The 26,428-nt window shown below is 39.8% G+C and overlaps 1 protein-coding gene across 10 annotated transcripts in view; it reads right to left on the bottom strand.

The window, feature by feature from the left end:
* camta1a (calmodulin binding transcription activator 1a) overlaps positions 1-26,428 on the bottom strand; it is a 284,590-nt gene that overhangs the window by 220,797 nt on the left and 37,365 nt on the right. Inside the window, exon 1 of one of the 10 annotated variants that reach the window (XM_056383867.1) lies at positions 14,997-15,068. The exons of the other annotated variants lie outside the window; for them this stretch is intronic. The gene's annotated coding sequence lies outside the window, so the exon portion shown is untranslated. Of the gene's footprint in view, positions 1-14,996; positions 15,069-26,428 lie in introns of those variants that run through there. 10 annotated transcript variants of the gene reach the window in all.

The raw sequence follows: 26,428 nt of genomic DNA, 5'->3' as shown, positions 1-26,428 counted from the left end.
GTAGAGTATGAGTGTGGAGTGTTGTGTGAAGAGTGTTGTGTGAGTAGGCAGTCATAAGGGAACTGAGCCACGTCTGTGTGCTCAGCAGAGTACATCAGGACTGAAAGGGACATCAAAGAGTGACGACAAAGGATTATGCTGAGCATGAGGTGTGTGTGTAGGTGTTGGGGTTACTCTCCAGTCACAGTGTTAATGACTAGCGGGATGGGGGAGGCCATCTCACCCTCCTTCTGGCCATCCATAGCGCTGCATTTCCCTGTCAGCGGAGCAGAGTCTGGGAAGGGGGTGTTCAGTCCAACGGATAATGGGTATGAACACAAGAATAAAATTTATCATGCATATTAAACCACAAGGCTGGCCTCAGAATATACAGAGTGCATAAAAGGATGCACAGAACGTGGTAGGAAAACAAAAAGAGGGGAATAAACCATAAGGAGAGGAAAGCCCGGGCCTGAGCCAACCCTCCCCCTGCTGGGAGATAAAGATGACTGATACCTGCTCCATTTCCAGCCCAATCTCTTTAATGCTAAGAGGAGCCAAGGATAGGAGCTAAGAGAAAGGAGAGGGGAATTGGGCACAAGGTACAGCAACTCTTTCTCCCTCGACCAAGTTTATCTCAGTTGAATTGCAGACATCGCACTCTCTTCATCACTTTACCCCGCCTCGCTTCCCTGTCTCCTCCTATATCTCTGACTAACACACTCATGTTTGTGGTGGCAGACAAACACCAACATCAGGTCCCTGGGCAGATGTGCTTCCCAGTGTTCCGCATAGAAAACGGATTGTTCAAATGCTGAATAATTACCATGATAATCATCTCCATCCCACAAGGGTCTGAAAATGCATACCTGACATCTGACATTTGGTACCCATGGCTCCTCTCTCAATCTGCATAATCACATTCCTACCTAATTTCCATGCATATGTTTGGGGGAAAAAAAAAACTGAGGTAGATTTGTTTGCATTGTGGTGGGGGCTTGGTCGGACTAATATACTGCAACACAGGGTTTTCACATTAAAGCCAAAACAACAGGTTGATGAGTCGAAAAACATTTGCAACTATTTTGATGATCAGTTAATCATGTCAGTCATTTTTCAAACAAATATAGTGGAAAAATACCAAATATTCTCTGGAGCTTCTAAAATTAGAAACTTTGCTACCTGTCCGTGTTTTCTGTAATTGTAAACTGAACATCTTTGGGGTTTTGGACATCTGAAGACGTTAGCTGGGAAACTGTTGGGTATCTTTAAATCAAAGATAGAATCACCAGATTGACTGATCATAAAAATAACCATCATTTGCAGCACTTATACACAACCTATAGTGGCAATAATTCCTTCATACTGTACTGAACTTGACTGTGTCAACACCTTCAAGGAATGTACAATACTGTAATACTCTAATATCTGTCACCTCTGAAGTACAAAGCCAGTTAAGTATTACCTATAAAGGAGCACTGAGAGTGTCAGTAATTGCTTCACCACACTGACTGTTCATAGACCCGACTGGGATGGTACAGCAAAACAATTATTTTAATTTTCAAAAGGCGCTCATGTACTAAGATCAGCCACAGCAATGGGCAACAACAGAGCAGTTCCTTTATAGGGGACTTTCTGAAAGGACAAACATTTTCAATACTATGGATCATGTTCTGGCCATTATTAAGTTGTACAAATGTGTTTATAGTACAGTCCAGTCCATAAACATTGTTTTGGCTCTGTAAAATAAAACACTGGATTTGAAATGAAACAATGACAGTGGCTTTCTTTTAACTTCCAAATTATATGACAATATCACAGGAAAATGATCCCAATGATCCAGTTTTTCTGACTTGGTTATTCTAGGTGTTCTATAATCTGGATGATTAAGAACCCTCACGGAAAAAACAACAAAAACATGTAACTGTCCCACTACTTATGGACTGAAGTGAAGTGATGTAATGCCATGTTTTCATTATTTTTGATTCCACTATATATAGTACATGTTTCATTAAATTCTAATTATAGTAATATGATATCCAAATTTCCAGTGTTTGATAGAGTGAACGTGTGTGATGAATAAGTATATCTTTGTATTAGGGGGGAAAAAAAGACTGGGATAGTTTTTATCTCATGCTGCTTATATAACACTAAATCCAATCACCAATCCAAATTTAATCAGGTTAGAAGAATAGTATACACATATATATATATATATATATATATATGAATGAAAGAAAGAAAGAAAGAAAGAAAGAAAGAAAGAAAGAAAGAAAGAAAGACTATTATAACTATTGCACTGAAACTATAAGATTGTTGTATCATGATGTATTTCGATAACACTAATTGCAAAGACAAGGATGTTAATGGCAATAGTCAGGTTTTTGCCCAAATTACAACTAAATTCCCAGCAAATAAGTAATGTACATAATGAAAGTTCATGTACATTATGATTTATTTGCTAAGTCTGTTTCCATTACGCCTTTTGTTTTTATCGATACATCATTTTCCACATCAGCAAGGCGTAAAACTTTTACTGTTCTGTTGAGCATTGAAATTGAAAACCTCCAGTGTGGAGGTTTTTATCAACATTATAATGAAAGGAATATTACTGTGTCAGTGGCAACACTCTGTGTCTTAGGTATTACGCCTGTGCATCAAGAGCAGTTTGTATTCAATGTTCAAGAAGGCAGTGAAATATAATATCTAATAAAAACATAAAAAACTATTTATAAGGATTTTATATCAATGTTTATCTCTGAGTTTCATAGTTTGAACATCTTTGCTGCACTCAAACACTTGCACTGGATCTGCTACACTGAGACAGCACAGTATATCAATTACACCAGTAGTGCGTATGCTACTGCAATGCACACCAAGCTTTTTCTTTTTCACACATTCAAGACTTTTATAAGACATTAGGAGATAACAAGTTAGAAATGGTGAGAAATGATTAGGCAGAGCGCTCGACAGATATGAGAGACTCAGTTAGTCCCTGTTTAGCACCTGTACAGTATGTCTCAGTCTGATGGTTGGGCAAGCGGTGCTCCCCCCCCCCTCTCCACTATCCTCACCACAACACAAGGCCCACTCACATATTCACAGCTCTGCAGAGCAGCTTGGCTTCAGCGTGAGCTCCAATCCCTCTCACTCTGAATCACGCTGTGATGGGACAGCAGTCCAGCCTCTCATATTTCCTCAAAAGCACAGTCACTGATACAAAGCTTGACTGGCAGCCAGATCCATCTCTGTAGCTTTTTGTTGCCTCCACCTGAGAGAAAAGCCCTTAAACTGTGATGGCCACTCATTCCCCTGAAAGCGTATTGTGGGTTTTATGACAGAGTGTGTCGCCCCACAGAGGATCATCTGATGTGGTTTACCATGGGGTGCCTATGTTTCATGTATTACACACTGCAGACCCAACAATGCAGGCCCTTCCCATGTCTCTCCCTTCCTTTGTTTCTCATTATTGAGCTAAATGGAATTAAGAGCTTTTCTATTGGGATCCTTTTTTCTGCACTCGCCCTTTTGAACAACCTGAGGGGGATTTTAACATGCTATTACCCTTTGACACAGTGCCGGTATTGGAAGTAGGAGAGTTGTGAGGTATTTAGCCGGGGCTCCAGACAGTGAAATGGAAGGCAGGAAAAGACTGGCGCTCTCCTGCGAAAAGAGATGGAGAGGGAGCCTGGGGGCAGCAGGGGTGGAAGGCCCCAGCCTGGGCCCTGTCCACTGCAACCTGCCAGACACAGCCTGAATCCCATTTATTCCTGGTGACCTTAAATAAAATGCTGGCTACCCCTGTGGGCCCCATGTGAGGCCAAAACCAAATGGGCTGTGTTCTCCTCTCTTTCTACCCCACTGCTAGAGAAAATGAGCTTTATCTGTGGGGGAACTCGAGGCCATGTGACTAAATGCCCCCTTCTCGGCATGAGTTTCCCCACAAACTCCATTCTGCAGTTAATCTGCAAAGCTGTCGCCTTTTAATTACTGGCTTTTGGTATTGAAGTGCCTTAATATGGAAACCTTTTGATTCATTTTGCAAAGTTTCAGCTTGTATATCAATAGGGCAGCTAGACGGTTTGCTATTTGAGACATTAAAATTCCTTATCATGAAAATGTACATGTACTCTCATCACACACATGGTCCCCAAGGTGACATGGGGGCTGCCTGACAAATGTGTTGGTTAATTACTGCAAAGGAACTGATAAAAGAAATATGCGATCATAGTTGATTAAGTTAGGTTGTCAACGCACTGGGCAGTGACAAGTATTACAGAGGTGAGAAATTGTTAGATGAAACTCAGTGTGTGTCTTTCTGACTGTTTAGGACTCACAGCGCATAACACAATGTATCACAGATTCATATTAAGTGCTTTGATATTTGAAGCCAGTTAAAACAGGTATCTGTAATGTTTTAATTAATAAATCATTCAACTCGAGACTGAGCCGGTGGACTGGAAGCGACGATTTCACACCATGTTTGTATTTTTATGCATCAAAATCAAGCATAAGCTCGGTTGTATCACACTTCGCTAGCTGCCACATTTGCCATGCTTTGCATTGGTTGATTCACATAAACAGCAGGTGTCCACAGCCGTCAGCAACAGCTTCATCACATTGACTGAGACAGCCTGCTGCTGCCAGCAATGTGAAGAAATGTATGTATTTCACCTTTAATTCATTTATCTATTGTTAATTGGTTGGTTTATTTTTCATTTCTGTAATGTCTTCACCTTATTTCTTCATCCATCTATTTCCTTGGGATTGTTTTGAATATTTGAAATCTCCAATCCAAACTAAGAAAGTTGCCTATCTATCAAAAAGGCACCTCTTTGTCACAAGAACCCACACAGTGCACTGGTGGTTTTCAAGTGCCCACTACACGTCAATGCACAACCAAAGTCTGCATGAGCAACTCTAATTAAAGTGGAGTTAATCACAAATAGCTGGATAGGGCCACAATTGAGGCATATGTTAAGAATGAATTGCTAATTAGAGCAGCAAGCAGTGAGACAAGTCCCAGACTGCTTGAGAAGTCTTGGCACGTTACTAATATATGAAAAGGTATAAACAAACAGCAATCTGGTTGTTTAGCTCCTCCATCCCACTTACAAGGATCCAATTATGGCAGATCCCTGGAGCCGCCAATACAATCAGGCAAGAGTGAGTCGGCGTTATGATTAACTGTGAAGGCCACATACTCTCTATGGCTGCTCCAGCCAGCCAGTAGGCCTCCTCTGACGGGGGTGGTTATGTGGCTCAGTGAACCCCACGGCTCCACTCCCAGAACAGGCCAATGGAGAGCCCAACACAACAGAACACAACAACAAAACACAGCCCCGGCCTCAGATACTGCATTCAGCGTGTGTTGTAATATGTACAAGCTAATTCGCTGGATGGCTTGCTTTTATAGGGCGCCCCCTAGGGTGCGGTATAACATACAATTAACACTGTGAATTCCTTGAACAATACCTATGGCGCTGATGTGTTGAGGGAAAACCTGTTTCTCTCTTATGACTTAAAGCAAGAATGGAGGCCCTTACATACACCACACCAAGAAGACGAAAATGCAGCTGAAGCTTCCCATCAGCCCACAAAGAGAAGATTACAGAAGCTGCTAATCTTCGTTGACAGCATTTTGTCCAATCAGCTGGTAGGCTTTGAGTCCTGTACCCCCGCCTGTGAACACCAAAAGCACAGGTAGCTTCTGTAAGCAGAATAGCTGTTTAACAGGATAATTCTATATCAAGGCCTCTCCAGTGCAGCCTGCATCCATACATCCAACTGTGCTTTTCACCACACTTTCAGCAGGAATTTCAGTGTGCAGCCGAGAGGTAAGCTTGGCAATGGATGAAATGCGCTTTTTTTTTGCCATTTATCATTCAGTGCTGGAGGTCGTGTACAGTTAGCCATCTGGATCCTGGGGAACTGTAAAACGTTCTCCCTGATACCAGACTGCAAGGAGCAGTAGAGCCAGAGACAGAAGCAAACATATCATGTGCCTGTACAGATGCAGCTTTGCCACACAAGTAATAAAATAACATGGTGTTAAGTCAAGTCATATAACAACTGTAAATGCAGCTTGTGCAATGTAGTAATCTAGTAGGTAAATGAAATGTTGCTGTTCTTCTTTTGCTCCCCACAGGCAGGATGTGGTACACGTCTGTAAACTCAAAGTCGAGAGGGGATCACTCAGATCATCACCAGCCATCCGGTGCTAACAAGAAAGACACCTACAGACACGCCACTGGAGGTGAACAGCATGATATAGTCAGTCCTGCACACAGACAGATGTACACACACACGCACTAACAGGGCACTCTGCAGGTGGGAAACAGTATGAGCCAGCCCTAACTTTAACCTGTGTGGTGCTGCTTAAGATACTCACAAAAACACAGCGCACCTCTGATGTCTTGTTTCCTTTACTCTGAGCCAAGAATGCCAAGTGTTCAAAAAGGCCCCCCCACTCCACTTCAATTAGAGACGCTGATTGGTACCAGTCCTAATTCCAGCAGGAAGCTACTCAGCCTTCAGCTCAATCCAACTTTTTACACCTTGATCCAATCTGGATCTCCCTCCTGCCCTGCCTCTCATTCGTTCTTAGTCATAATGTGCCTGATGTGTGTGCGTGCATGTGTGTGTGTTTTACAGTGCACTCTGTTAGCACAGCAGCACTGGCCCGCCAAGTCTTCGCTTCTCTCCCCAATGATTAATATGCCGGCTTATGGCGGAGTTGCAGGGACAAGGGGGAGGTCGAGACTGGAGATTTGTCTGTGGTTTAATTAGTGCATTCCTGGCAAATTCTCCATCCATAATTATGGCCAGGGTTCTTTCTGACCTTTCCGGTATTTTCTGCATGTTTGGCTTTTATCTGATCATGTTTTATTCAGGATCTCTGTTGTGTACATTCTGTTCAGCCACTGTCTCTGCCGCTGCACAAAAAAAAAAAAGAAAAAAAAAAACACTTTACAGGATGGCCAAACGGCATTTCTATCCTTTTTCATTTCCCTTTGATTCTTTTCCTGTCCCTTCTCTCTGAAATTACAAGGCTCCACCATGAAGCGATGGGGCCAACGTGGCACTGGCTGAGCAGCTCGTCCAGAAGGCAGACATCCATTTTTATAAACATGTCATTCAGTTTGCTTTCATAAAATTCAATTTTGCACAGATGAGAAAAAAAAGGACATTCTAACTACATGTGAATAGTTTGCCGGTGTCCGCATCAGCCACCCAATGGACAGAACATGTTGTCTGAGATGTTGTTTTGACATCAGGCAGGAGATAAAACGTATATTTCAACTGGAAAAGGACAGAAAAAAATGATGGGGAAAAATGAACCTGTTGAGTTAGCATATGATTTATATCTTAATAACAAGCTTAAAGGTGGCTTACTAGAAGACGACTTTTGTCAAACTAGGGATATGTATGTCTGAAAACTTTCCACATATAAAGACAAAAGAAACGACTCAAGATTGGAATGTGGTGCACACACTTTTTACTTTATAAGCTGTGTAAGCTGTGGCAGATGTAGCTTGTACTATCAACTACAGATGATAAAGAGTGATAAGATGATGGTCTACAGTATGCATGCACATAGGCATGTACACATACACACAAACACAACGGCACGAATATAAGAGCAGAGGCAGCGCTGGGGGGATTTGGGCTGCCAGGGCCCCTGTGGGGAAGCAATGGCTTCCTGTTTGCAAGCCTTTCTTTAGTGAAAATGCTTAAAACGGGCCAAACGAGAGCAGTGCTTATCCAGCAAAATTGCTGCTAGATGGAGCAGAAAGTGCACAAATTTTCTATGACACCCCAGTAATGAGGTTTTATATTGACCCAGGCACAGTGAGTGGAAGGGCTCGCTGCTCCTCTTCTCCTAAACTCAGTCAGCGCTCTTCACCCTCTATATGGGGCCCCACTACAAAAAAAAAAAAAACGTATGGGCTCAGACAGGTAGCAGAGCAAAAACACACACAACTAAACGAGGGGCACTTATCAAGTATTCATAAACCTCCATTATACTGCTGGTTTTTCCTTAAACTGTGAGAAAATAAATGATTTTCTTTCTCGCAGAGAAGGAGCATCTTTTCTCTTCCTCATCACATCAGAGCTGTTTTGGCATGAAACTGTGCCTGTTTGTTTTTGTTTTTTTACCAGGTCTTATCACAAGCGTAAGTGCAGACAGGGATTTCCATGGTGCAGGTGCGCACGTATAGACCGCCCTAGTATCATGTAAAACCTTTCATGTATGCTGTGATCTCTCACTTTGATTTTTTTACCATTTTCATTTAGTATAGATTTAAAACTCATCAAAATATAACTTTTAATGTGATAAGGGAAGTGATGTACAGGTCAAGCACTGTGCTTTACTCAGTTAATTTAGAGGTAGAGCAATCTGTCAATTAATGGATTAATTACCTGGGAAAAAATAATAGTCAGCTATTTCAATAATCAATTGATCATTTAAGTAATCTTTTCCAGCAAAATGCTAGAAAAAAATGATCCGGTTACAGCTTCTCCATTGTGAGAAATTGCTGCTGGACCTTTGCACCTTTGCAATCTGGATATCTTTTGACTTTGGACAGTACTAATTAATCAATAAATCAAGTCAATAACTGATAATCAATGTTAAATCTTCTGAACCAAAACCAGAATTTAAAAAAATAAATACACAACCTCCTGTGCTTCTCTACACATCTTTTTCATGTTTCCTTTTCTTAAACAGTGAAATCAATTCAAGTGTGCTTTGCTTCTTCAAAAAACAGTTCAATAAATACAGTATTTTATTCAACTATTTGTACACATCACTATCTTCTAAAGTAACATTAAGTCATTTGCAACAGCAGGTATTTACATGTAAATGGATATAAAAAGTGAGAGTCTGCCCTTGAAAGCATGTTTAAGGGTTCTGTCATATTCATATTTGCGTTTCGCTCTCGAGAGTGTGCACCTCCAGAGGAGGGCTGTTTCTCCCCAGAGGAGCTAGCCTGGACGCTCCTCCCTGCCCATTAAACTGTCTGCTGATTTTAATGGAGGGTGCGAGAACCTGATTTGATTGGCCATTACTGAAGCTTGCACCAATTCCACCTGCTGAGTATAATATATTCCTCTACAACCTCCTAATATGTATTATGTTCTCATTCTACCCAAACCTCTCCTACAGTTTGTGATAGTGTCTAGTTATTAAAAACTGCTCAATTTGTTGGTCACGCACAGGCCACAAGCCACTCTTAAAAAATGGCAGACATAGGTTTTGCTCATTTAAAAGACTGAATAGACATAATGTAGCGTTCAAAACATTCTAAGCATATCATAAAAATATTTCTTTTTCTGATCCAATATGTTTAACTTTTATTGGCCACTGACAAAGATACTTAAGAAAGATAATGTGAAATAACATAGACTATAATTGTTGGCTTTTATACAAAACTGTACAAACAGAAGTGCAGATGCTTTGATAACAGTGCATGCTTTTCGTTTGATCAGAGTCTCCCTGAAGACATCTCTCTCCCAGAATCCTAAGTGCCTAAGGCAGTGGCCCATGATGCACGGCTCTATATCCTGGAGCTGGAGCAAGTAAAGGTCAGCGCTGGATGTTTGTGAAAACCAGGGGAGCTGCTGATCTCTGCACAGCTATTGTATCCATACAGTAGCATATGTGTAGCATCTAGCGCTGTGGCCTAACACTGACATTCAGAGTAGAAAGAAAAAAAAGGCTTAAAAACATCTATCTATCCTCGGCGCCTGAGATACGAGTACTGCTGAATATCGGCATCTTGTGAGCGAAGGCGCAGCTCAACATAGGCCTGGCAATCTCATTAGCAATATTTTTGTATGTCCATCAGGATAGCATGCACCAAGCTATTTTAAGCAAATGCATCACCAGTGAGTTTTTGCAAAGTCTGCAGTCCTCTGATAAATTAAAAATGTATGCTTGGATGGAAATAATTTTGGTATACATCATAATTATTACCTTAAAGGGAAACTCATATCGTTGCAAGAGAGGGGGGTTATTTCTAAAAATTATCTTTCTAAAGAATTTTAATAGTTCAGTAACAGCGGTGTCTGCCTTGCAAACTTCTAGCCACTGCATCTTCGGCCATTTAGCCCTGTTTTCTATATAATCTGTCTGAGGTGCCAAGATACAGTCTGTGCTTTCTGACAAACGTAAGCCTCAAAGGCCACTCACAATGCATTAAGAATGTTTTCTTTTTGACAGACATCAAAATGTGACCTTTAAATGATTCTTGTTATCAGGGAAGCTGAACAAGAAAATCGATAGGATGCAGCTGGAGAAGAGGGATTAATGCAGGGCAAATTGATCATTCCATTTCATTTTCATCTTGATTTGATGTGCCAGCCATACACACCTAATCTGACCACAAACTGCTTTTAACACTTCACAGGAGAATCCTCAGAGCAGAAAAATACACGCTCAACAAGCTTCTCAGTTACAAAAACGATAGGGCAGGAGCATGAGCCTTTACTGGCAGTTAACCTTAATAATAAAGAGACAGTTTTTTCCTTTTCTTTTCATCACTTCTCAGTGCTTTTTAGTGTGAGCCTCAGTGCTGTTGCCTCTGTTCCCCACAGGGAATACAAGATGGCAAAGCTCATTGTCTATTTCACACAGTTTACGGGTCCATCAAACAGCAAAAACAAATACATTAATCATCAGAAAACACTGATAGATCATTAATTATTGTACCTCACTGTTGATGTCACACGTTGTTGAATCCTTTCATGGATAATCAGAGCACTTCGGCAGAACTTTATTAAACAAACTGTTCATTTACAAAGTCATGTCTGGACGCGCAGGCACCGAGTCACAGAGATAAAAGACAATATTTTCTTTTAAAGAATCTTTCAGTAAACATTAAAAGGAATATCTGCCATGGAAGAATTGCACTCTTTTCCCGCGCTGCTTCCCGTACGCAGCCGAGATTGGGAGCGTATTACCACTGAAATGCCAGAGCTCGACAGATAACTGTGATAACAAAGATAGCAAATCTGGGAAATGAAAAATGGCACTTCTCTTCTACAAGGAGATACATCAGTGTTTATTAAATCAATGCCAGACAGAGGAATCTGAAGGTAAAATAATGAACCACTTATAAATGATCTTTGCTTCGCTGGGCCTTACCTGATCAGGGTGTTCAGGGACCACCAATGCGAGGCATATTAGGAGAGGTCTATTAATCCTAGTGCTTCTCATAGCTGACTATAAAATGGGTGAGTCCTCTGTGACTTACAAGGCACATCCTTTTTAATTTTTCAATGTTAAAAAAAAAAAAAAAGTCAGCCACACAGCTCTCATTGATTGGGTGTGAAAGTTTGGGTTGTCTGTGTATTTCTGCTGTAACAGTGTGGATATTTCATTATGGTGCTCTGGGACACACATTACGCAGCTCTGCTACCTTTCGCACGGCATCCATGGCAACTAGGGAGGCCGCTCTCCCCGCAGAAATGTGCTTTTAATTGAGTGACATCTAATCAGGCAGTGAAATACAGCAGTGGAGTTAACAAAACAGGTCAACAAGGAACAAGGACTACCAGCTGCAGTCGCCATCACAGCACAAGCGCTTCGTTGTGGTGTTGACCAAGCCATGTTAGTCTGGTTTTAATGAACAAAATTACAGGGTTGGAGGTATTCTTCACAAGATCCTTGGGTGAATGTGTGATTGGATATGATGAGCCCTTCTTAAGACTACACCAGCTTGGGGAGGAGGCATGTCTTTGATGTGCTGAAATTACTGGAGCTGAGAGGTCTCACAAGCTACGCCTTAACACATATTAAACAGGCTCTAAAGGATGAATTTTTCACCGTCATCTGTTTTTTTTTTGTTTTTTTTTTTATCTTTAGCTTGTTGCACAGAGTGCCAGGCTTGGCTGTCTGCTATTTTCTTCCTCAAATATAGCTTGTGGTTTTAACTGAAATAGCATTTCTTCCTTATTATCAGATGTTGAATCAGTGCACAGGGGGACACCATCAACTCCCCTCGACCTAAAATCATCTGTGCTGACAGCACTCTGTAGTGACACACATGGATAGAGGGGGTAAAGGCATAGTCTCAGGAAATCTCCTGCCTGCGCTTTGGGGAATCATTGGAATTCATGATCTTTTCTCAGTATGCTAACAATAATCTTCTGCTCGCTCTGTCTCGCACATCACCAGGCATAGCAAACACTTGTCTTCACCCAGTCTCAGGGAGCATCAGCTTCTCCTTACCATGCAAATTTCAGGGCCATGTCTCTCTTTGTATTACAACTATGTCCTCAACCTTTTCCAGTAGCTTCCTTTCATATGCCTGGATGATGAATCCAGGGCTCATGGGTGGCAAGCTTAACACACACCTTCATTCTCATAGAAGATTTTACTTTGATATGCCCTTGAGCTGCAAACAACAGGCAAATGGACTTCTGCCCCTCTTGTTTTTCGATTACAATAATTCTCTTAGACACATTTTAAGGCCCCCTTAAATGTCTCCACTAAACAAATGCTCCACTCCAAGCACAACTCTGCCCTCAATATAAAAAAAGGCACAAGATGCTTTTGTTAAGCAGAATATAACAAATGTTTCTGCAGTGAAAATCTGCTGGTTAAATAAAACTCAACTCAAGTGAAATTTGTCCGTGTTTGTACATTCCACTATGTGCAGGGCTGCAAAGACAGTTCTTAATTGGAGGCACCTTAGATGGATGTTACTGAGGGTGGAGCTTTCAGCCTTTAGTTCATGCTTTACTAACAACTGAATTGTTGTCATATGAATTTGAAGCAGATCACAGCAGTGAACTTAAATCCTAAGGAGGATTTGCCTCTTGTTATTAGTTTGTTGCATGTATCTATGACTGGGCAGCTCATCTGCTGTTTTAATAATGAAACAGGAACAAATTCTTTAACAGGGTGGTTTTAGCATTTTGATGTTGTGTTTTATGTATTTTATTATGCTTTATTTGGGTTCTAACCCAATTTTTGCTCAGGTTTTTTGTTATCATTATTATTATCATCATTATTATTTGCTCTACAAAAAAGCCTCTTGGACCATTAAAGTCCACTGTGATGGATTCTTTTACTAATTAGCATAATGTGGGAAAAAAAAGTTAAATTAACAGACCTTTTTGAATTTTTACTTTAGCAAAGCCAAATTTGTTATGCAGCGTTTGGGGACTGAGACACACATTTGTCACACAATTGTACCTTATGTTTGTGTGCATTCTAAAAGGAATTTGCCTTTTGGCACAATACAACTGAAGCTGAAATAAATATTGGCACAACAGATGGTTCTGATAGAGTACACTTGCACCACACCACTAAAAGAGGTGATGAATGTATTATGAGCACTGGTGAAGATAAATAAAGATATAACCATACACTCAAGCCCATAAATTGATTTATGACATTTTAACTGCTCTTTGTCATTCTGTTTTGTTTCACAAATGCCAAACATTTACGACTAAAAGGTGTAAACACACGGCAAATGTAAACAAAAGAGCATCAAAAACATTGGTAGCAAACACATGAGGCAATTACATCTGTATCTTCACATTTCTTCATTAACATTAGGACAATAATCTGGTGACTATTTTGTGATTGCAATCGCGTTTTAAAATGTTTCTACGGTGCTGTGTCTTATCGTACTCATGGTATTATAGAACTATTTCATCTGCCTCACCTCCAGCGTGAAGCTTTTGATGGTGTCAAGTGGAAGACGACAACCAATTAAAAGAAAATCAGTCAAACAACTGGGGGTCAGATCTCAAGATGCTCCCAATCACTCATAATTTCCTGTTGTTGTGCTGCATTTCCACTGCTGCTGATTGGAGTCTGATAAGTCAGTTTGCACAATGGTCAGTGTGTGGTATATGCAGTTTTATCTCATCAAAAATAAACCCCAGTGAGTACAGCAGCAAAGCACTCCCCTTATCCATCTTGTCTTTGGATAAGGCAGGTGACCCTCACAGCTTAACCATGTTACCTTAAACAAACAAGGGCAGAGGTGAGAAGACTTGCAGCACCTTTAATAATACCTTTGCCCACAGCATTGCACGGGGTGGTCGCTCTCCGCTTGGTTTTAGGAATGCAAAGGCGGGGAGATGATAGGAATGGCATGTGTGGGATCTGGCAGGACAAGGCAGTAGTCCTGATAGTGTTTCTGTGCACGTCCTCCTCTGTTAGTCATTACTGTGTGCAGACGAGGGGTGATGTTTACTCTGCTGAGACAAGCAAGTCTACTGCTCTGGGTTGCAACCTTGTGACTCCCTTCTCCCTCCTGCTGCCAGCTCTCCTAACGTCTAGCCCTGGCCCTGCCACTCCAGGGGCTCACTGGCCTATTGCTGCTGCTGAATGCCTACCGTCTACCAGGACTTGTTTTTTTGGAATAAATCCGGCAAAAAAAGGATGATGCATTTCTGTTCATACTGTCTGCCGGGTGGGTGTTCGGTTGATATTTCAGGAAATAATAGCATAATGCACACAAGGGATGTGATACTGCAATACAATGCTGTGCCATTTTTTTTCTGCTTCTGTCTTTAGTTTCCTTGTGTTGTCACTTTCAAACATTACCTCCACCCACACACACGAGAAAAAGAGAAAGTTAGAGAGAGATGGCGACAGAGACTTACTGCAGCACACATTGTATGAAACAGGGAGTTGCAATCCTTGGTAATAGATAGAAAAAAAAATAAATCAATGAAAACATATTTGGATGGTTTATCATATAAAGATAATGAAAAGAAATGAGAGAATATAACAAAGAAATTAAAGATGTCAGCAAACAATGACAATTTGTTTGTGTTAAGCTAATGGCTCAAGGACAGGGGAAGTAACAGCACAGAGAGAGATGAGTGTGAAATAAAAATAAAAAAAGACACAAATAAATAAACAGAATGCAACAGTTACAATGTTAAAAACAGAAACAATTACAGTTGTGATAGATAATGGCAATGATTATGATACATGGCAAAAGGATAAAATCAATTATAATGCACCAAATAAAAAATGAAATGATTACCAAGCTTATGCAGGAGGTCAGGGGTCAGAGGTCAAGTTCAATATAAACACGGAAACCATAATGGCGTCTGCATGGATGTCTCTGGAAGAAATAAACAAGGAATTGATGTAAGTACACTTCACTGTAAGTGCTGTTTAAATCCTACATCTACTTGACAATATGTAGCACTCAAATATTAATGTGACACAATGCTGTAGTAAGCACTGATTCACAGCAGTGCACAAACCAGAGAAGCTCAGTTTCCTTAAGTGGTGGTAGTGGGCTATTCCAGGGTTCAGTGAATCAGAGACACGCTTATTCCAGCCCTTTAAAACAATAGAAGGCATCTTTTTATCATCCCATAACAGCGTCCAGACCATAAATTAAGTGTTTGCTCATTTCAAAACCTCTCAGCAAAATTAGGTAGACTAAGCAAGACACCAATGCAAAGCTAACACATCACTCATGCTTTATGTTTCAAGCCCGCCCCCTACTCCCATGCTTACGCACAGTGTAGATACTAGTACGACAAAGAGAGTGTTTGATTTTCTTTTGTTCAACCCCCCCCCCAAAAAAACAAAACCAAAAACTAAAAAGACAATACAAAAAAGAATCCTATAGTAGCATAGAAAACAGTCTGTGAGGCTCCAGCACACCAAAGACAACAAAGGCATTACTCTTTTCCAAATAAAGAAAAACTACAAAAAATGGCTATGCAGTCAAAGCAGAAAGTATTCATCTATTTAAGTCTGCACATTTTTGTTATGCATAAAATGCTTCATATTTATTTATTTGATATTGTTTGTGTGAAGTGGATAAGAAATACACCAAATAAAAAGTATTCTCTCAAATATTATTCAAATATGCTGCCCCAGAGTTTTCCACCATATCGAGCTTGAACAAAACTCTTTAGTCTCTAAAAGTTTTTCTACTGTTTTACTCTCACAACAATGTTCATATGATCTGTGTGCTTCCAGTGACCACAAGGTCACTGACACTGCATCTCCACTTGCAGCCTATGTGTTTCACTAGAGGATACAAAGACGATCTAGGTCCTGGCATTTTGAAAGGAATATATTGTCCATGCCTAGTTAAATACCAGCATGTAAAAGATGTAATAACACAGAACACAGAAATTTTACAATGGAGCCCAATAAAACACCCACTAAAACACTATCACTTCTTGAGTAAAATGGGCTGATGACTCATTTTTTAATTGAAGACCAAGAAACTTTACTTTTCAGCTGTTAAAACCTAAACCTAAAGATCCACTGAGGAGGGTCTAAGGAGCCAGATGTCACATTTATCAGCGAGAAGGACACAACATAAATGGTTTTACAAAGAAGAAACATGTTGCCAGACCCTGCCGGAGCATGAAATCCAAACAGTATTAGATGTAAGACAATAGTCAGTACACATGAGACCCTAAGGCAACATATTAGCACTGGAACAAGAAGGAAAGTACCTTTCAAAACAATCCTGAGTTTTATTAGTGTCTCGCACTTCAAGGAGCTCATGCACAAACTCTCAAATAAATTCATTTTGAGATTCTTCTGTAGTGCAGTGAAATACAGAAAAAAGCCCAAGGGTTGGGGAGACACTTCGGAAGCTTCTGCATCTGTGTGTGATTAGTTCCACTACCTAAGATAAAGCATGCAGAGCAAATGTAACCTCATCATAATCTATGTGTCACAAAGGCAGGGGAACACTCAACCAGAAAACAACAACAACTGCTGTACGGTATAGCCTACCACTGTGACAGTGCCTAGCGTAAACCATAGTCCTGCCAGTGTTTTCCACCCATCATTAATTGTCTGATCATTGTGGAACAGAAAACAGCACGGGTTTGAGCAGACAAGAGATCTCACAGGTATTAGCTGCTAATTGCCGTCAACCAAACAGGCAGCACTTTCTGGAGAAAACAATCTATATTAATTCTTTCTATTCTCCCCTGTGGAATGCACACTTCTTGGACACACAAGATAAATGCGTATACCATAATTACAACTAATTGTGCAAATAATTGCAAAGTTCTAGTGCCACCTATACCCACAATAAAACAAAAGCAATCTATGCAGCTCTTGGCTGTGAAATTGAAACAGTCCTATTTCTCTAGTCACTTTCTTCTACTCATTCATTATCTAGCATTTGTATCTGTGGTAAAAGCCAGATTTTGCAAAAGTGAGGGGAAGGGAGATGGAAGGAGGCTGATGACAGGGATTCATAGATGCTCTGAATACAGACATGCTGCTCCAGCGTCTCGCCTCTTCCAACAAAACATTTGAAAAGCTTCAAAGCCCAAAGCTTTACGCTTTGGAATATGTCTTTTGATTATATCCAAGTCTCCTCTTTTTAAAGGATGAAAAAAAGAAAACAAACAAAACATCACCTGTAAATCGAGATAGCCTTTTGCAGAAGGTTTTTGCACCTAATCCCTTTCATTTCAGGTCAGTAAAATATTAGTGCTTTCTCACTGCTCTGATGGTCAAAGCACATTTCAAAGATTCTGTGTGCCTCTCCAGCAGAGGGAAGGAGAGGGAGAGAGAGACAGGGCAGTGGGGAGCTCAGGCAATCCCCCATCTATTACAGACGAACCAATCATCAAAGACAAATTACAGTACACTTCACTGGGATATGCTAATTCCAAATTAGATGCAAGTCATCAAAAGATCAGCATTGCAATATTTTGCATCTACAAATTGAAAATGTCTGCTTACAGAACAGGTTTTAATACCAATATAGGATGAAAAAAAAAACATGAACCTCCATCCAGGGCCAGAGCATGCATGTACATTAGGACCAGGTTCAGTACAGCAAATTGCATGTGGTATTTTGCATAGTAACATTGTGGATGAGAGCGCAGAGTTGTGATATCCAACATGTGTTTTTAGTCTAAGAAAAAAAAACAAAAAAAACACCACAGTGCTGGAAATAGGCCACAACATATGTGAAGGCCCAGTCACGTGTCTCCTCACAGGACACCTCCCAACTGTCGCACATCTATGTATCATTAGTTGTGAATTACTGTCTTAGGATGCATTAGTTTCACTCTTGTCTTGTTACTGTACCTGTGCCCTGACATGGTATCCCTCTAGCAAAAGAGAGAGAAAATATGTTGTCTATTGAAAACACTATCTGTAACAAATTTTAGTGTCACCCTTCACTGAAGCATGATGCTATGTATGTTCTTCGCTCCCTTTTTGTGTTCTCTGCGAGGCGAGACAAGAAAAAGAATCTCTCCTCTTTTGACTGTTTGTGTCGGTGAGCTCGGTATCCTCAGTGTGCACAGATAAGGCTCAATTTCTGCTTTGGACCTCAGTTTTATTGGAGGCTAAAAAGAGCTGCATTAATATTTCCTTTTTTCTTCTCCTGTTAAATGGAGTCATACACAAGTTAAAGTGGTTTGTTTCCCTTGGACATTTAAGTTTGGTAAATAAAACTGTGAATTTGCATTGAGGTCTCTTGTGCCTGACTTGCTGTTCCAGTTAAATTCATACTATAATTAGATTGTTGTGGTGGGATTGATTGCTGTGCAAAAGGTATTTCTACAACCATTTTAGTTAGAAATACCTATTCATGTGAAAATAATCTAGACTATTGTTAACCTGAGAAGTTTCAAATATTTTCATTTCATTGTCATAGTGTACCTGATTCATTTTGTTTACTTTTTATTGTCTAGTCTTGGAGGAGTTTGTCATGTGATAATTTTTTCTATACTCTGCACATACCCACCCACTCGAGAATAAACAAATCATTATAACATCTAAATTTAGTCGCTGCAAAACAGCATTTCCTGTTTCCTTTGTTCTGTAAAATGTTGATTACATATCAACAAACTGTTCTCTGCTTTGCAAAGCATCTAACAACTGATATCATAGTGCATATTTATAATGTAATTTCCGTTGAGATCATAAACACATCGATGCCTCATTTTGTGTTTTGTTGCGTTGTTTCCCTTGCTTGGTGATCTTTATTCAGCGCGGCCCGGACATTTATCATCATTTGTGGAATAGTGCTGTCAATAGGCAACATTAATTTCATCCTTTGCACATCAATTGCAACATCATCAGCAGCGTAATAAAAATGAACATATACAGAGAAAAGTTCCCTCTCTATATAGACAAATGACAGTTTGAAGCAGACAGCAGCTTAATGTTGAAGGCTGCCCTGCATAACGTTCTCACACAATGTCCTGAGCTTAGCGTCCTCAGAAGTAGTCCCAAGCATAGCCCCATGTAAATCCTCAAAGTGCTTTTTTTACATTTCAGTTTTGTATACATTGAACAAAGGATACATTAATTGTTCATTTGTGCTGGTAGGTAGCTGTTGTAACATTCAGTCAGAGCCAGGTTACCTGTTTCCCCCTGTTTCCAGTCTTTATGCTAAGCTAAACTAACTATCTCCTGACTGTGACTTCATATTAGGTGTTTAGATGGATATACAGAGTAGAATAGATTTTCTCATCCAACTCAAAGTATGTAATCTAATAACAATATTTCCCAAAATGTCTAAATGTACCTTTAAAAGGTAATTCTTTGAGATATTAACACAAAATACATCACAATGAGTACAACCACATTACAAATATTGATTCTTTCTTCCAATCCAAAAGTATAAAATGCACGCTGTATTTTTTTCTGCTTGAATTCTTATAAAAAATATCGAATCCAAATTTGTTTCAGGAGCAATGTAATGTAGATCAGAATATACACTGTTAAATGAAAAGATATTGATTTGTGAAGCTGCCTCATCTGATCAGTATGGATACCACTGTCTTCCATCATTGTTCTGCCGAGGTTTCCATGGCTGATTTGAGGAGGAAGACTGCCAAAATCCAGTTAGTTTAAACAATAGAAACACAGACAGACAATTACCCAGTCCTGAGGGAGTCACAGACTAAAGAGCTGGTCAATATTTCTGTGCAACATATGCATCAAAATGGCTGGGTCAGCTCCAGCATCTTGGTGCTCACTCTGTTCTCTCACTAAGTGCCTCTTTTCCCAATCTATGTCCAAGGGGAGCACAATTGCCACATCAAGCGAGGTGCGAATGCGTTGATGAATTTACCCTTTACGTGTGACACCTGATATGTAAAAGCACGGCTTATGTTCAGAAGCAATGAGCGGTGCTTTGACAATGTCAATATTTCTCTCCAACATGCAGAGTAGGCATACAGACTAATGACAGACAGAGTATATCAGCAAATGAGTGCACAACGGGAGCAGAGGACTGGGGGGAATTAATAGCTCTAGCAACAAATGACCTGACAGGACAACTGCAAACACAAAGACAGACAAAGAGGCTCGAAAACATACACACACAAAGGTACTGGTACACATTCACATGCACACCCTGTCAAATGCAAAACCACAGGGTAATGTTTCCTTAAAAAATACATCAGAGGACTTTAAGATATACCCACAGCATAAATGTTCCCCCGCATGTCACTAGTGGTAACATGTGAAAGAGGAAGAAAATAACACTTGCAAGTGCGCATGCTGCTGTGTTTCAAAGGTTCCTCCATTAACAGTATCTTGTTGTGGAACACAAACCAAACTCCTGTGTGACTTTCACCCATGGCAGGCTACTTTATTTAAGGCATTTGTGGTCAGGTAAACAGATTTTTATTTCTTTAGTTCTTCAATAGAAAAATTCCCTACTTACGCCTCATTTGATGGCCCCCCCGACACCCTCCACCCCTCAGTTCTCATACTCCCAACACCCCCATCCCCCCAGCATAAGGCTTATCACGAAAGCACAACAAGGATATATTGTCAAGAATTCTTTTAGGTAGCCCTGATTGAAGAGGCTGACTTTTATTCTCTCAAGTACACCCTTCCTCTTTTCCCTCTGCCATGGTACACAAGGGTACCATTATGGTGGCTGTGGACCTCATCCATTCATCATTCTTCTCACCTATGAAGCAAAACACACATATATCAAGTACAGCTGCCCTGCCTCTTCCCTAAATCACGCTTTGTTCTGCTGTGTGTAAAGAAAACTGCCTCAGCTTTGGACAGCAACACCCACTGAGCCAAAGGAGAGGGATGCAGGAGGAGAGCTTCAACATTTTGCACTGCACAGTTTGAAATGGACAAACAGAAGAAAATCAATTAAAATGAAATATTTGTTAAGATTTGAATATCTTTAACAATTAAAAATTACATCTTTTTTCATTGGTGTTGAGTCTATTTTACTTTCTTTCTTTTTTTTTTTTTTTAAATTGAAAATGAGTTGGACAAAAGGTCAATTTTGGTTTAGATTTAGCGTGTTTGAGCCAGGTCTGACATAAAACATTAAATGTCTATTAATCTGTGGTAATATTTTTTTTTCTGCCTCTGCTGAGGTTAAGTCTCATTTGGAAAGAAGCAATTCCCTCAATCCAGGAGGTTAATGATTGTGTTCGATGTAGATATTATCATAAGTGAGCCTATCCAAACAGCTTGCAGCTGGTTAACACTCTGTTGTGTCCTTTATAGCTTTTAACAGGGTTTTAGCTTTAGGTATGTTCATATTTTAATGGTTCGTAGGAGATATCAGGATTCATTATAATAAATGTAGGCTATTACTGTGAAAATCACAGGCCACACACTCCACACAATTTCTGAAACCAGACAGGAAATATAAGTGTCTATGCTCTGTGCAGTATACCACACACATACATTTCTCTCACTGGTCTATTATTGGTAGTTGTCAACTAAGGAGAGTTGGTATGCATGATAGGAATGCTAATGATAATCCAAGTTTGTTACCATTCCACCAGTTTGGTAAGACAGATATCCGAGTTATTAGCATAAGATGCTAATGCCAAGTACACTGCCAGCCTCTCATTTACCTCCTGTAAATACCTTGGGGTTTTGGGAGTAAAATGTTGGATAACTGTTGTGTGAGCTACAGTAATTACATCTACCAAAATCAGCATTCAAAGAAAAATATTTGGCACCAGGATATTTCTAGGGTTTTCGAGGTTTACAACCAATTTGCTATTTAATTCCTCAATATTACAAAATTCAATAATTTTTTTCTCCACTACCACCAAGGTTTGTTGTTTCCTAATAAATCTAAAAATACGGTGCCTCTGATTAAAACAGCATAGCATAGCACAAGGACATGTTCAATTCTTCTGAAAGGATACTTATGTATCAGTGCAAGGTTACTTTGGATTTACCTCTACTGAACACTGACTGGTTTGCATACTGTATGTAGGAGTGTTAATTGTGGTGGGATTATTTGCCATTTATTCATTACCCAAGCAATTTCTCTTGCATTATTCATCTTCCAACAGGATCCGGGCATGTTTTAATCACACTGAATGCAGACTGACAGTGCTGTGTCACCACTACTTTTGACTGAAGCCAGCAGAAAGCCAGCCCATCTTTGTTCAGTGTCGCAAAATGTTCAAACTTGAACAGATTAAAAAACTGTCCATGTGCAAATATCACTGGCATTTTAATGGAAAGAGGATGTTTACATGTTTTTTTTGTATAGGGATTGCAAAATGCCAACAAAATGGGTAGCATAGCTTCTGAGGTATGTTAGACTGCTGTATATGTAGCTGAGATATGTTCATGTAACACAGTAGTGGGGGCTCTGTCCTTTTAATCTCTAATCCTTTCCTCGCTAAGGTGGAAGAGAGGGTGAAGATCAGGAGAGAGAAGGTATCCTCTCCCAGACACAGAGCCATGCCATGGCACTCCTCCTGTCCTGTACTGAAGCTGTCACTATTGGTGTCTGGGGCCATGAGGCAGGCAATTTTAGCGCTGTGGTGTGAATCGATACCCAATCACATCACGTTCGGAGGCAGCACATCACCTGAAGAGGCCGTAGCGCAATTTACAGCATATTGTCTTTGGCCCTGTGAGCAAACAGGCGCTAGGAGCAATAGAAGCATCATGGCAGAGCAAGACAAGGCCTTGTCATGGCCATAACAGCCTTATCTCTGGTCACAGAAGTACTCATATTAACCACTCGAGCCAAGGAGGGCTGAAAAACACAAAGAGTGCATAATGCAACTGCTGTTTAATTTCAACAGTGGAATCCAATATGGTGGTTTGGCCTTAGTTTATTGCAGGAATTCTCATTTTAACAAAGACCACTTGAAAAACATCTGTCTACATCCGACTTTCTGGTACACGAATCTCAATGTATATATATTGTGTATAAAGAGTATATATAGTTGTGTATTTCTTCTGTTTATCCATACGAGGAAAAAGATTTCATATGATGCAAATATGCCACAAAGTCAGACACCACAAACATACTTAAAAAAGTTTAAAGTTATTACAGATATATAAATGTATATATAAATATTATTTACATATAGTTATCAAGTAATATCTGAATATAACATCAGAATAAAAAGTGTGCCACTGAGACAACACATCAGTGCAGGTGGTTACTGAGGAATCAAACTCCAGGGATGTGACAGACTTATCATTCAGAATAAAAAAAAATATGTTTGTTTGTTTGTTTGCAACTTGCGTCTTGTCATGCCAACAAGTGGTTTCCATACACACCTGCAATCATTACCTTCACACAGCGGGGTTGCCACAGTGGAACACACTGCCACGCTGTGAGCACAGTGTGTTGCATGGAATCGAGTCGAGCGCCACAAGGTATTCTCTAGGAAAGCAAGAACTAAGTGGGTGAAGATCACATTTTATATCTAACCACAAAAATAAAGTATGCTATTGTGTAAGGATGTGTCCTATATCTACATACTTTATGGCTGAAATGCGGTCTTATCCTGAAAGCATTGTGAAATTGCAATCAAGCCGAACAACCAATAACAGGTAATTAATTACATGCTTCAGCAAACGCAGTTGCTGTCCTTTTTTTATCAAATAGACAGAACAATATAATGTGTATGCCTTTTTATAAAAATAACTACATTCAGAACAGGGGAAAGCAAAGTGGCCAATAATGTGTTGTGTGATATACAGCACATTACAGGTCTTGTGAACACTGCACAAGCATGTTTCTTTATGGTTCACATTACAGCGAGAGCAGGTGTTGAGGTGACTTTTATCAGTGTAGGCACTTGAGTGGCTTACAGGGAGGCAGTCCACTCTTCTGTAGTGTTCAATTACTAATCTGATCTGGAAGGCACAACAGGAAACAGGGCCATTTAATGTAAAAATGAAAGACATCTCACTAGTGTTTGATTGATGTGGTTATTCCCCAGCGAGAATAAGCCACTACTTCACTTTCAGCATCTGCGGCTGACACAATACACTGTACCTGAGATGGTTGTTATGACTACGTAATTCCCTTAAATTATGCTTTTATTCAGTGTAGAACCAACTGAAGCAAGTCAAGGGCAAAACTGCTAAAGCATTTACCTGCACAGCTCAGACAAATATCAGCTTTGTGTTCTCTGACTTCTCTTTAAAAACGTAGTCAGGATGAAGATGTTTTAGTGTTTGGTTTGAGATTTCTTTTATTCAGAGGTGGATTGATTTGTGGTTTGCAATTAGGCAAAACGCTAAAACTTTTATTCTAGTTAAGGTGGGCATCGTAATTTGTTCATTTTATCTTTAGCTCTAACTAATCATTATTTTCATGATCGATTGAGCTGGCTATTTTTTTATCTAGTTTGGTATATACAATGTCAGAAAATAGTGAAAAATACACATCACAATTCCTCAAAGTCCAAGGTCACGTCTTTAAATTGTGTCTTTATCTGACCTACAGTCTAAAGATATTAACTTTACCAACACATGAGACAAACAATTCCCTCTTACTTTTGGGAAGTTAGTTACTAATCATAAAAATAGTTGCTGATAAATTTTCAGCTGATTGACCAATTGATTAATCGAATAATCTTTTCAGCTCTATTTTTATGCCGGTTGAGAGTTACCAAAACACCAACCCACACTATAAATGACCACAAGGACAAATCCTTGTAAGTTTTCTCCTTTTGTTTATCATTCATTCAATAGTCAGTTCCCCTTGCGCTGTGGTCGCTGTCACTGCCTCCAGTCATTACATTTCCCAAGGAGGGTCGGAATTATACATCTGGAGGTCCACTCTACTCCCCCAAGATCCCAAGCTGCCCCACACAACCATTTGGAGTCACACAAAGACATGATTGCACATGCAAACATTGTTAATTGAGCTGACATGTGGTTCTCTGATCTAGAGCTCTGCAGTAGTGAGCATTTGCTTTTATCAATGTGCCTTCAAATACCTTTAAATTTTGACATGGTAGCTGTTAACTCACTACAGACACCTGCCTTCCCATGTTTTCACACGCAAGTTTTAAAAAACTACAAACATATCAAGATTCATTACAATTAATGTTAAAGGCTGTTACTTTGATAGGAAATGAGTGCATGCAAGAAAAAAAGCTCAACTGTCTGGGTGACAAAAAAAGCCTCTTTATTGAAACAAAGCTTCATGTAAGAAAATTACAGCAATATCAGAATATCAGACTCAGGATTGCACTAATAGAAAAATGTTCACCAGAACTTAAACACGCGCTTTGACTACAGTTTTTCCAAATTTGAACAAATATACTTCACAATCATGTAAAATCCTGTGGAGCTCAAATCAAACATGAAATAATAGGACAAGAATATCTGCTCTGATTTAATTCCATTATATTGCTTATTTTTGTATGATAATTATTTTTATTTTATTTTTAAGTCTGAAGTCTATGAAATGGAAACGGCACCCATACATTATGTACACAAAGTGTATTGAAATTACATATGAAATAAGAACATAGTTCATTTGTCAAGTCGAGTCGAACTCAGGAGGATGTGCGAACATTTTAGTTCAGAAAGGAACGGATCAGGGGCTGAATTCTGACATTTCCATTTACAGATAGCAAGAGCTAATATCTTTACACTGATTAGAAGCTGTCAGACCTCTATTTGAATTGCTATCAATATATTATGTACACTAGTGCACAGTGTACGTGACATTCCAGGACAAACCGCTAGTAAATGCAACTCATTTACCATTACAGATGTTCTCCACACAGAGATCAGTGTTCATATAAGACATATAAATGTGAATTTTCATCATATCCTCACGCAGAGAAAATTAATCAGCACTGTATCCCCTGCCAACCAGGCCTCATCCATATTCCTGCAGGCTTATTGCAAGGGGAGCCGGTGTTGATAAAGCAGGATCGATATGCAGAGCTGGTAAAAACACAGCAAGTACAACAGCATGGCACAAAGGCAAAGACTGGAGAGGACAGGAGCGTGAGGGAAAGATGCCTGGTAAGCCCAGCTTCAAAATCATCCCCCACAGCATTTTACGAAGAGGAGAGAAAGCAAGGCGTCCTCATCTTCTGTTATAGTTGTAGGATGCATGAAATGTACATATGATACACTGTAGACTGAGGTACAGTATAAATACTATTCTAATCATGGTGGAGCATATTTCCTCTACTTCTGTACCAGCTGTTTTGGGGGTACAAATATTCATTTTCAAGGAAGCTA

Source organism: Seriola aureovittata, chromosome 9 (assembly GCF_021018895.1).
Source record: "Seriola aureovittata isolate HTS-2021-v1 ecotype China chromosome 9, ASM2101889v1, whole genome shotgun sequence".
In the NCBI taxonomy this organism is placed as follows: Eukaryota; Metazoa; Chordata; class Actinopteri; order Carangiformes; family Carangidae; genus Seriola; species Seriola aureovittata.
This window is presented reverse-complemented; position numbering and strand designations above follow the sequence as displayed.